The following is a 13,099-nucleotide window of genomic DNA, read 5'->3' as shown; positions in this document are numbered from 1 at the left end:
CCCCCCCCCCACGGGCGACAGGGGGGCCTGTCGCCCCCCCTCGGGCGACCGGCTCTGCCCCCCCTTATATAAGCCCTAGAGCCTCATTTCCTCCTCATTTGAGCCCAAAAATTCTACCAAAAATCCAGAAAAAAAGAGAGGGGTGAGGAGAAGGGAAGCGGCGAAGCCCTGGCGGATTGCACACTTGTGATCTGCAGGTAAGTACATTTAACTTAAGTATTTTTCCATTGGTATTGTAGAGTAATTTAATTTAATTAGTGCTATAGTAGAACCATTTAAGTAGGAGTTTAATGATACTTTAGTTATGTGTGAAGATTAGTACTACGCGTTTATTATTACAATTGCAGTACTATTAGAGACGTGTTTATAAATTAATTACGATTTAGAATAGAATTTCGCATATGCAGTATAGAATTTGAGTGTCATCACATAGTTATGAATACTTATATGTTGTAGTTGAAAGAGTAAAGTCCATTTTTGACCATCCAACTATCGACTGCGTCCGGATTTGGCAATGCAACTCTAAAACCGGACATCTGCAGCCATCCAACTCTCAAAACCGTTCATGTTTGGCCATCGAGCTGTTTTGCTGGGTGGTTTTGCTGAGTTGGACGCCACGTGGCGGTGGGACCCACCTGTCAGCCCTTCCTCTCCCTCCTCTCTCCTCTTTCTCTCTCCCTCTACCTCTCCTCTCTCCTATCCAACTCTGCTACCCCTGCGTCGGCTGCCGTCCTTCCCGCGCACGCCTCTCCAACTCACCCCGCCGGCAGCTCTGGCTCATGGCGGAGCTCGCCCGGCGTGTTCCCACCGGCGGCGAGCCGTACGGCGGCGGCGGGGAGATGGGCACTTACGATGACGGCCTGCTCCGCCCGGTCTCCGTCCACAGCGTCGCCTGGGTCCGCGCCGAGATCCGCCCGCCGCGCCGCCAGGGGGCTGCAACCGAGCTCCGCACGAGGGGCCGCGGCGCCTCCTGGTGCCGCGTCAAGCTCCGCCTGCCGGCAGAGGGAGCAGAGCTGCGGCGCGACGCCGAGGAGGGAGCTGCGGCGCGGCGAGGTGATCCGGCGGCGGCACCCCGAGGGGACGAGGACAGAGGAGGAAGGAGGGAGGCCGGCGGAGCTCGCCATCGCCGCCGAGTCTCCACGGAGCTCAACCGCCAAGGGAGGCACGGCGGAGCTCGAGCTCCTGATCCGCCGTAGCAGGAGGGGCGGCCCGGCGGGGGAGGATGGCCCGACGAACGGCCGTCCCGCGGCACCGCGCGCGCTCGCCGCGGCCGCGCCACTCTCTCGATGCCGAGCCGCGCACTCGCCGCCATCCCGCGGGCCCCCGCGCGCGCCGTGCTCCGCCTACTCCCTCTGTGCCTCCGTTCAACCGCGCGGCTGCCGGGGCGCGTTCGCTGTGCTCTCGCCAGACCGCCGGGGCCGCGGCCGCGCCCCGCCACCCCTGTAGTTGAGTTGGGGAGGAGGCCCGCCAGCAGAGCTCCCCTGCCCACGGGCCGCGGCGGCGCGGAGCTCCCCCGCCCGCGGGCTTCTGCTCCGCGCGCGATGGCCTTGGAGAGAGAGGTGGGGACGGGCAGGGAGCCAGGGAGGGCGGCGCCGCCGGGGAGAGAGAGCGGGGAAGAGAGAGAGAGAGCGGGGAAGAAAGAGAGAAACAAGAGAGAGAGAAAAAAAATTAAGCTGACATGTGGGCCCCACCGCCACGTGGTGTCCACATCAGCAAAACCACTCACCAAAACCGTCCGATGGCTAAAAATGAACGGTTTTGAGAGTTGAGTGGTTAAGGATACCCGGTTTTGGAGTTCGATGGCCAAAACCAAACTCGGGCAATAGTTCGATGGCCAAAAATGGACTTTACCCTAGTTGAAATCCATACTTTGTTTTTACGGATTATTGAATAAGGTAGTGAACTAAAGAGTATAACTCGATAAGTATTCTGTGATATACATATATGTCGAGCAAGATGCAGTTTCAAGTATTTTTTGGTGACTACAATGTTTTGTATGGGCCAAATGGAGTAGACCTTTCTATCTTTAAGTGCACATCTAGGGCCATAGATAAACCTCTGGAGAGGAGTTTTGGTTCCATATATAAGTGGCTGCAGCGTGGGTTCCGTGTTGATCCGGAGGCACATGTGATGACCGTCCAGTCTCTTGTTAATTGGGAGGTAGAAAGTGATTTATGGAAATTGATGATGGTACACAGCACTGATGACTGGCAGAAGTACATGCAAGCAGCTCTAGAGCGTGGGTGGCCTCTGGCCATTCTTGTTCAAACCCGTGAGAAGACACAAAATGAAATCCAACATGGTGCAGATCAAGCAACTTCGAGTATTCGAAGAGAGACCAACTATGTCGTGGTGTGCAAACCCACAGCCGGGTGGCGTAGTGCACCTGCCTAAACCCAGAGGGTGAGTACTCAGGGGTTAGCTAGGATTAGCAAAATCTCAGAGGAAGAACACGATGAACACAGCTGGTTTAGAGTGGTTCGGGCCGCCGGAGCGTAATACCCTACGTCCACTGTGTGTTGTATTGCTTGCGCTCTCCAGCTGAGTCTCGAGAGAGTCTAGCGGGCGTGCTCTCCCTTTTATATGTCCAAGGGGAGCACGTACACTGAGCGGGGCCCTGACATGTGGACCCGGCGATGTATTATAAACTACACTTTGGCCTTCAATGCCTCAGATCCGGAGATCTTGTCGTCGGCTTCAATGCGTAGCTTCTGACCAGGGATGGTCTTGAGCTGTCCTGTCAGAGTAGAGTCTAGCCTCTGCAGCCGCGCGTCGAGGTCATGATGAAGCGCCAAACTACTGACTCAGTCCACTGTAGCAATGTGCACTGTTGCTCTAGTCAGTAGCTGGTCATCATGACTCGTCGCCCATGCTCATGGCGCTGAGTCTTTAATGCTTGTCTCTGTAACTGACGAGCCGCCTTGGTAACTGGTGATCCACAGTGTGGACTGACAAAAGCTACCCCGTGCCTAGAGGCAGCAGAGCCTGCCTCAACCACTCGCACTTAATGCGGGTGGGTGAGGGAGCTTACAACGGAAGGCTTGCGCCCGCGCCCGCGTCTACGTGACACGTGGCGGCTCCGGACCCCTCCCGAGCAGCTAGATGAGCCGAGAGCTCACGGGGGTCTGGATAGGCACGTGGAGGTCCTGGACCCATCTGCGGGAGTTCGGATGGCACGTGGATGTCCCGGACCCACCTGCGGGGGTCCGGGTACGCGGTCACAGGTGCTGAGCATTTCCACCTCTAGGACACGTGGTGACACCGGACCCGTCCCCGAGCGGGAAGCGGGTCCGGGACCGTTGGTCCGGTGAGATGGAGTCGGACCCCAGGGGTCCAGCTGCTCAGCTCCTTAGGGCGTAGTTACGGATAACTACACGAGTCTTGGCACAGTAGGAGTGGGTACCCCAGCTGCAGGGTACCGACAAACTATGTTGAGCAAGATGAGTCAGAAGAGATAGAGAACCAAAACATCGGACCACAGGGCCTTGCTGATGAGGGAGAGATGATACATAGCATTATGGACGAGATGGAGGCAGAAGACTAAACCGCAATGGAGATGGAAGAATATGAGGGCTCATCTGATGACGAGCAGTACTCATTGCCAAAAGAGTGGAAGGAGCATGGTTTTGGCAATCATGTCGTAGAAGACGTACGAAATTAGGAGTGGGAGTACAGAGGGAATGAGGTAGTGCAAGGTGCAACATATCCAAACATTGAAGCCGTAAAAGATGCTGTGAGACTATGGGCAATATCATTGAAAATGAGAATTTAGAGTCATAAAGTCTGGCAGTAAAGAATATGAGGTGAAGTGTGTGAATGATGGATGTCCATGGCGAGTACATGCATTCAAGGGAAAATGGAAGTCGAACCGGAAATGTTCCATTGTGACAGAGCACACTTGTTTGCTGTCAGAAGTTCTTCCCTCGCATCGCAATATATCATGCGACTTTGTTGCAAAGCAAATATATGGGTTGATTATGGACAACCTAAATTATGAGCCAAAAATGATTGTTCGACACATTGAGCAGACTTACCAGTACACCATTAGTTATTTGAAGGCATGGCAGGCTAAACAAAGGTTGTTCGAGATGTGGTTCGGCACATACGAGGCATCATATGATAACCTACCTCGTATGTTATCCCAGGTTGCTGCTAGAAATCCTGGATGATTTTATGACACATACCTCGTACCAGCCGTGACTAGGGGGCAAAGCATTCTGCAACGAGCCTTCTTTTGCCTAGGTGCCTGTGTTAGGGCATTCAGTGTTGTCTTCCGGTGATCTGCATTGATGGCACATTTCTGACTGGAAGCTATAAAGGTCAGATACTCACCGTAATCGGGGTAGATTGCAACAACCAAATAGTTCCGCTTGCATTTGCATTTGTTGAGAATGAGAACTTAGACAGTTGGTATTGGTTCCTTGAACGAGTGAAGGTTCATGTTGTTGCTGCACATCCAGATGTGTGCCTTATTAGTGATAGGTATGCAGGTCTGCTACAATCAATACTGAAATTGCAACGTGGAACTGCGACAACGCCTGCATTGTGGCCCGATGTCCAAAACAGGTGGTGCATTAGCCTGCGACAACACTCATGGCAACTCGTTCTATAGGATTCTCCTTTCGTATGCATGGGAGATTGCGGATGGGGACGACGACGTACCACCCTACAGCTGGGGTGAGGCGGTACTTGCAGCCACTTACCGTGGACTTTGCGACGGCTGCAGGAAGACACATGGGAATGCTATCCTGGCGGGATGCCCACTACTGCTGCAACTTTGGTCGTACGAGAAGCTAGCCATTGGTCAGCCCATCGTCAGCCACGAGCCTTACCACGAGGCCATGTATGGCGACGAGGAGGACGACAGGCCCACTATGGGAACTCTCTGGATCTGGCATCAGGTACGTTCGCAACAAATCTAATTTTGTTATTCATTGTTACACGATGCATTAGCACACTTTTAATTTTACTTATTCGGACTGTAGAGGTCCTGGGCGCATGCGCAGGTTAGACGTGCATATCCTAAGTTTGTTTCGGAGCTCGACATGCTAACGCCCGCGGACGTTGTCTGGGAGCCTTACAGCCCGGAGGCTGTGTCTACCCGTGCACCAGCAGGCCTGTCTTTGCACTGCTCCGCGAATGCGAGCCTGTGGCTTACTACAGCCGTCCTGGTTTACGACATCGCGGTTGAGGCATATTGCCCCTGGAGAGTCAGGAGACAGTTTGGGCAGCGCTAGGAGTTTCCGGTGCCCACCGCGTTGGAGCGTGTCCGTCACTAGGACCACATGTAATTATGAATGAACTTGGCTCATACATTCGTGTCGAATCTAACGATTCTTCGTGGTCCACTTTTGTAGGTTGTCAAGGAGTGGCTTGCCATGCTCTGCTAATTGGCTCACCATGATGCAGCCGTGGGTGGACCAATGGGAACAGGTAGACGAGCACTTGGTCCATCCAACAGGACCACACAAAGACAGCTCCTTTAGGGCTTACCTCACCTGGTACTTACCCTGGACTCGGGCTCGTCTGGTTTATGTTGACACTCACCCGCAGGCACACCAGGCGAGGCCTCAAGATGGCTATGCCCGGCACCATGTGGAGGCACTAGCTGGCGCGGTGAGTCTCTTGATCATATTTGCATATATATATATATTAATGTTCATAAGATAATTCATGTGTTACTAACTGTTCCTTTACTCAATGGATGCAGTTTCGCCTTTCCAACATGATGGAGACGGACTGCTCGACTTACCTGACGAGGGTATGTGCCGGATCCCTAATGACCCAGTTTGAGCAGACAGAGGCATGGTCGAGGCAGCGTGACCAGTTGCGTTCAGTACTTCACAACTTGGGAAGCCATGTGCAGTATGAAGATAGCCACGGGTCGCCCCAGGCCTCGTCGTCGTTCCCGTGTCCGGCGACCGTGCACCGGCCGACGTCTCAATACTACACAACTGCAGATAACGTAGATATCTCTTTAAAATTAGATCAAGTGTTGCTACATATTTACTAATATCACAAACAGGATACGATCCAGCTACTGCGTTTGGCCATACTGGAATGTTTAGAGGGGCACCACCAGTTGGTGGACCGTATCCAGGGAGGGTACCGGGGCCACAGATACTGGCCTACACAGGTTAGTTTATGTTTCGTATTTCAGTTTCTACATGTCATGACGAAAGACACGAGCGTACGCTAACATCCGCATTTTATGCGTAGGATTCTACCCCGATGCGGGCGCCAGACCTACTTCCTCCTTTCGACCTGGTACAAAACACTCTCTCAATACACTCACTAATTTACCACGCATCATATGTTAGTTTGCGTTTATATGTTACGCAGGGTTTGTTTCGAGTACGTTCGTTCTAGATAATGAGGGCGTCACCTTAGACGAACTCGACAGCTTGACTCCAGACTCACCTGGCGCGCATGGTGACCCCGATGTCTTGGGGTATTCACAGCTAGGAGGAGCACCACTTGGGATCTCTCAACAGCAGACACCGCATCCCTCTTTGCGTCCTGAGCGACAGGTGAGGTCTCCGGATCGTCACACCTACTCCGAGGGCCATGTCCATGCCCAGCAGAGGGCTAAGAGGGTCCGATGCCCTAGGGGTGGTTAGATATATCCGATGTTTGTATCTCTGATGTTTATTTGTAATGAGATAGTTGTGGACCGCTTATTTGTACACTTCAACATTCGCCTCTGATCACTCTCGTATTTTCCATTACATACGATAGATGGTATGTTTATGCTTCGATGCTCCATTACGACTAAGTACGATTCAAACTCGATATTATGTACATGTCCAGTGAATGCAAGTTAGGTACGAGACATACATACAAGCATAATACAGCATTAACAATACTAAATGCGAATACATCTTAAACCGATGAACATCATATGTTATAGATCATGGCATGAAATCATCTAGGTCGTCATCCCAGTTGACAGATGGTGGTGTAGTATGGCTCGACGAACCTCTTGCCTTTCCCTTTCTCTCTTTTCTGGATCTACGTTCATGTATAGGGGGAGGAACATCATGTGTTGGAGGCCATGGTTTGGGGGGCATGAAGTCATCCATGTCGTCATCCCAGTTAACACAAGTTTGTGCTAAAGGTGGTGCAACATGACTTGACGAACCTCTTGCCTTTCCCTTTGTCTCTTTTCTGGTTCTAGGTTCATGTAAAGGGGGAGGAACATCATGTGTTGGAGGCCATGGTTTGGGGGGCATGAAGTCATCCATGTCATCATCCCAGTTAACACAAGTTGGTGCTTGAGGTGCTGCAGCATGACTTGACGAACCTCCGGTCATCTGTTCTTGCGCAGGCCAAGTACTATCACCAGAAGATCTTATCCACCTCCTTCGTCTAGTTTGCGGCATAAGTCCACCGAAGATACATACCAATTTACGGAAATTTGGTATCGATTTATTAATCAACTCCGTGTCCTCGGGGTAATCCTAGCATATAATTATACAACAATGTTACTGTTTCATAAATATGGATTCCAAATGACGGACGGGATTAGAACTAAATGAGAGTTACCTTAATGTGCATCTCATACACCTCTGGCCGCATCCATATCTTACAAGAACTTTGTAAGAATCCAATGATATTAGGATGATTTGCTAGTTCACATACTCTCATGTATATCTTCCGACGTTCTAGCAGGTGTCCCTTTACATCTTGCGTTGTAATACCTCGAAATAATGTGAAATCTTTAAATTCTACTACTTTGGACAACACCATCTCTATCGTACCATCCGCTAACAGATCGAACTTCTTACTAATAACAAGATGGGTCATGATATCAAGTATTATACTAGATTTTTCTTCGGTCCATGAAAATCCTCCACAATTGGAGGCAGCCATTGCCTTATGCTGCAATATCAATAAGGTACTGTCATAATTATATTCTAATTCATAATTAATTTAAAAACAAGTCTGTAATAGTACTGAAATTGTAATACTAAACGAGTGTTCTAAAGCACCAAATCTAATTCACCTAATCCGCTAATTAAATTAAATTGTTATACAATATCAATGGATTCATACAGAAGTTACCGGTAGATCACAAGTGCGCAATTCGGCAGAGATTCGCCGCTTTTCTTCTCCTCACCCCTCTCTTTTTTTCTGAATTTTTGGTGCAATTTTTGGGCTAAAATGAGAAGGGAATGGAGGCATGGAGGCCAAGGCTTATATAGGGTGGGAGACCCCCTGCCGCCCCCCACGGGCGATAGGGGGGGGGGCGACAGGACCCCCTCCCTCCACACACCCCCGGCCAGGGACCTCTTTGCAAATTCAAAAAAAATTACATTAAGGTCCTGTCGCCCGTTGCTTGGGCGACAGGACCCCTGTCACCCCTGGGGCGGGCAACCGGGGGCCATTTTCGAAATTTTTCAAAACGGACATATATTTTTGAATTTTTTATTTTTTTTAAATATAACGGCGCCCCTCCTGGTCTGCTTGTCGCGAGTTGGGCCGCCTACCTTGGCCTGCTCCGAGCCCACGAAGCGCTGGCCTGCGTGCGCTGCAGCGCTGCCGCCGCTCGCCTGCGCAGCCGCGCCTCGCTCGCGCGCAGCCGCTCTCCGCGCCACGCCTTGCCTTGCAGCGCGCGCTACTGCGTCAAGCTCCCACAAGCACTTCCTCTCGTGCAAAAGCTTCTGCTCACCAAAAAAACAGAGAAAGAAAGAGGGAATCAAGAACTCAAAATTAGATCGAATTGATCTCCCTCTTCATGCAACGGATCAAGACGAGATTTGAGACGTAGGTTCACTACCCAATGGCAAATAGATCATTCAATTACTCCTCTAGATCTGATTACAAACGAGTTCTAGTAACAATCAAAGCTAGAATGACAAAAAGTTCAAATCAAAGAGCCAATCTCTCAAACCCTGATCCTAACTCTCACAACTAAACGAGAGGATCTCGATATGAGAGATGGAAAGTTGTCCCTTCCCTCAACCATGGACTCTCTATATGGACGCTCTGGCAAATGACTAAAATGTCCTTCCATTAAGCATACAACCCAAATACCTCTGAGGAGTATAACAGTCCAAGTTTTTATCTGACCACTAGACGGACACGCTACGTTTACGACTCTACTTCTCCTTGACACAAGTTTTGTGATGACGCCACGTGTCCTCCACCACCGCCATCCGGCCGCACTGGATGCGCCCCTGGTTTTGAGGTCCATACCGATAAACCTGCCTCCACCTGGTTTTGCGACCCGAATCGGTAAATCTGCCACCACTGATGTCGACGCATGTCCGACCTCCCGCCAAGTGCCACAATGCCTTCAATATCTTTTGCACTCCCGCTGCACGGGCAGCCTACTCGAACTCGCCATCGCCTTCCTCCTTGACTTGGCCGACGCCGTCTTCATCATCATCTCGTCCTTCATGTAGTCTCGCTCTGATCGTGCACCATGTGGACTGCCCATGACTCCACCTGGACTCCTCGAGTCCCTCGGCGCCAAGCCTCCACTTGTTTTTCACCACCGCATGATGCATCGGCGCCAAGCCTCTTGCTTGCCCGTCATCACCGCATGGTACATCACACACAAGCTGGAGCTCGGCCTTCACCACAGTGCCGTCGACCATCACGTCGCATCCTACACCTCCACATCACAAGCCAAGAGATATATTAAATCCACAAGATGTTGTCAGTCACTCATCATCCAAGGGTGGCCACACCATTGGTCCTCACCAACTCCAAGTTGGCAGGGACACCAGCATCCAGGTGCTACCTGCTACAAACCCCAATCCAATTACTCTATTTGTCCCTTATTTCCTTCATGCCTGCTTTTCAGATCTGAGATTCTGAATATTTTCTCCACATACGTTATGCTAAATTGCTCACTAGCTAGTTAGTAACTACTGGATGTTCCCTAGCATGTACATTGATTGTGATGTGTACATGTGCTCACTAGCTACTGGATTTGCCATACTGAGCCCTCCTAGAAGCATGAAAACTACAGTTACTTACCTGCTAAGATGTATAACATGCAACTAATTTATCACTTGAACTTTAAGTTATTGTCCATGTTAATTAATTAGTTTAAGCACTGGTGTTTTCATGCTATCTTAGATGTATTAGGGTGATGCATAGTTTGTTAATTCTTTTTATTTGTCAATGATAAGTATTTTTTGTTAATTCATCACTTGAACTTTAAGTTATTGGCCATTTTTTTGTTCATTTCCCGATTGAAGTTAATATGTAAAACATTTGACTTTATAGGTTGACTGATCACTTAATTGTACATTGATTATTATGGATTTCTTGAGCTCATACCAAGTGTTATTGTGTGAAAACTGTATGCTATGAAAAAATAGATTCCAGAATCAAATGGTGCTAACCGTATGGTATATGCAGAAAATATATTCTAGAGTGAAATGGTCCTAACTGTATGCTATGTAAAAATTGATTCTAGAATCAAATGGTGCTAAATACAAAATGTTTATAAACCAGTTGTTGGTGTAAGATACCCTTCGGGGCGAAGTGGTATAACAACAGTCCGGTTCGACGAGGGCGAAGCCACGAGAGAATAATAACAACCACTATAATAGCACGAAAATTAAGGCACAGGTGAAATCACTCTGTATTCAATGTCCCATCACAGGCAGTTACGCGGGTATTTATAGCCGGCAGCTCTACTACCCGCCGGGGTAAATTCTCCGTAATGCCCCCAACTACTACAGATGCGGAATATTTCATGGGTACTTAGGTAACATTACATCAACAGTCACGGTAGTGGATTACAGCTGGACTGGCAGGTGGACCTCCCCGTAGCTTTGAGACCTTTGCTGTTGACATTTTCCGCCAGGCCTTCGGGCCCGGCCTCTGTCATCCTAGTCATTCATCCCTCCTTCGGTCGCGCCCTTTCGACTGCCATCCTTCGCCCGCGGGCCTTCGCCATCATACCTTCACCGCCGAGCCTTCGTTGCTAAGGCTTCGTCTGGATCATCCCACACGCCGAGATTTCGGGTCTTCGCTCGGGGTCTTTGCCGAAGTTGCTTCGCCCAATGGCAATCGTTTTGTCCTCGGTCTTTGGGCTCACATGGCGCCGTGCCTTCGCCCTTTATTCGAAGGTGGCTCCCCCAACAGTAGCCCCTCCAGGTTGCGGGTCCTCCTTGGAGCACCCGAAGGCTCAACGCCCTGGCGTGTGAAACGCTGCCTCAAGCGCCACCCTTCGGTTGGGCCAGCGCGCGAGGGCGACCGGAATACCTGCACTGTCACGAAGATAGAGAAAAAATGCTGGCTATGGCGGTGGTCGGTTAAATAATCTTCTCGAAGTTTTAATGGAAAAAGAAAAAATAGATATTAAAACAGAAAAAGTGAGGTGGTTGGGATTCCGGAAGAAAGGACGATGGTGCCCCCGCGGCGATTCGACTTCATTCGCATGGCGTCAAGGGCAAAAAGGACATTTTACCTTGTTGACGCGTGCTCCCAGGCACCAGGGGCGGGCGGCCAGTACTATATAAGCCGACCCCCGGGGGAGGGGGGGGGTAAGGTTTCACGCTCTCAGCACCCAAGCCCCCGAGCCCCCAAGCCCCCCTTCGCTCCAGCTCTCCTACTTCGACGCTTCGCCCGTCGCCCGCCATTTGTTTCGCCGTTGTTTTCCAGTTCAGTCACGACAGCCTCTTCCGAATACATGGCGCCGCCATGGGAACGAACTCATTTTCCCCCGATCTGTGTCCTTGGACGAAGCTACATGACACAGGACATGATCGAAGACATGGAGACACGGGGGTTTCTTGAAGTTGGCTTCGCAAGGGTTCCTCCTACCGGGGAGACTTTAGCGCATCCTGAATGTGATGAAGTGGTGGTCTTCTGCGAATTTTTCTTCGCCGGCCTTCGGTTCCCCCTCGACCCAGTTGTGGTCGAGATTTTCAAGCTTTTCGACATCTATATGCATCAGATGACGCCAACTTCCTTTCTTCAGTTGAACCTCTACATGTGGCTCACGAAGACCTGCAAGCTGAAGCCGACTGCCACGGGCTTCGTGCGCCTCTTCCGCTGTCATTTTTAGCTGAAGACTGTTATCATGCGGACCGGTGAAGAGACCTCGGAGGTGGAGCCGCAGTTCGGCGTGTGCGCCTTCACTTTCAAGAGCACGGTGCCAAGCCCTGCGACCACCTATCACAACAAGTGGGGTGAATGGACTTTGATGTGGTTCTACCACAAGGTCCCCCTCGACGAAATGACCCAGAGCCACCCTCTGGTGGTGAGGGAGGTCGGTCTGCTCAAGGAGCAGCCTTTGGCCATCGAGGTCGACAAGGGGTCGTCAGAGGCGAAGACCCACATCGCAATGCTCCGCGAAGTGTCAAAGGTCTTCGGGACCCGAGACATTGTTGAAGAGTACATTGCGTACAAGTGCTTTCCCGTCTGTGAAGGGTGGTCGATCTCTTCGTGGGTGGGAAAGGAGAGGCGCATGGGTGGTCTCCCGATGCCCAACTTTTCTACATCTTTTGGGGTCACGAAGAGCGGTAACTTTTCTACATTTTTTTTTAATTTTTGTTCGCTGTCTTTGCAGATGTGAACCCCATTTCCATCGAAGTTCTTGTGGACGAGGACCTTGGGGCCGAGGCCACCAAGGAGCACACATTGCTCAAGGCTAAGTTGGGCGGCACCCAGAACAACCGGGTGTTCGCCTTCTTTGGTATTGAAGCCCCTCAGCGCGTTCCCGAAGCTCAGCTGGCTGAAGCTGAGGGGAAGAAGAAGAATACGAAGGGCAAGCCCACGGGAGCGGCTGGGGGCAAGCCCAAGAAGACGTCCAAGGGCTGTGGTAACACCACCGGGGCCCTGGAAATGAAGAAGCTCCGGGGCGAAAGTGGTGGGGTGCAGCTGAAGAAGCTTTCCCGCTTGATCGACACTTTCTTCACCCAGTCTTCGCTTCGCAGCAAGGGGGACTTTAAAGAAAGGTTTGAGTCGAGCGGGGATAGCGCAACAGCAGAACGAGCCCCTGCTGCTCTAGTTTCTATTGTTCCTGTGCGCGCGAGGCCTGCCTTCTCGCAGCAACTGAGTGAGCCAGAGCCGAAGAGCGACGGCAAAGTGTGGGCAAGGCCCCGCGCTGCGGCTGCTTCAGCTGTGGAGGTGG

The sequence above is a fragment of the Panicum virgatum genome, chromosome 8N (genome assembly GCF_016808335.1).
Source record: "Panicum virgatum strain AP13 chromosome 8N, P.virgatum_v5, whole genome shotgun sequence".
Taxonomy (NCBI): Eukaryota; Viridiplantae; Streptophyta; class Magnoliopsida; order Poales; family Poaceae; genus Panicum; species Panicum virgatum.
The sequence above is the reverse complement of the archived record's forward strand: the minus strand, read 5'-3'. Positions refer to the sequence as shown.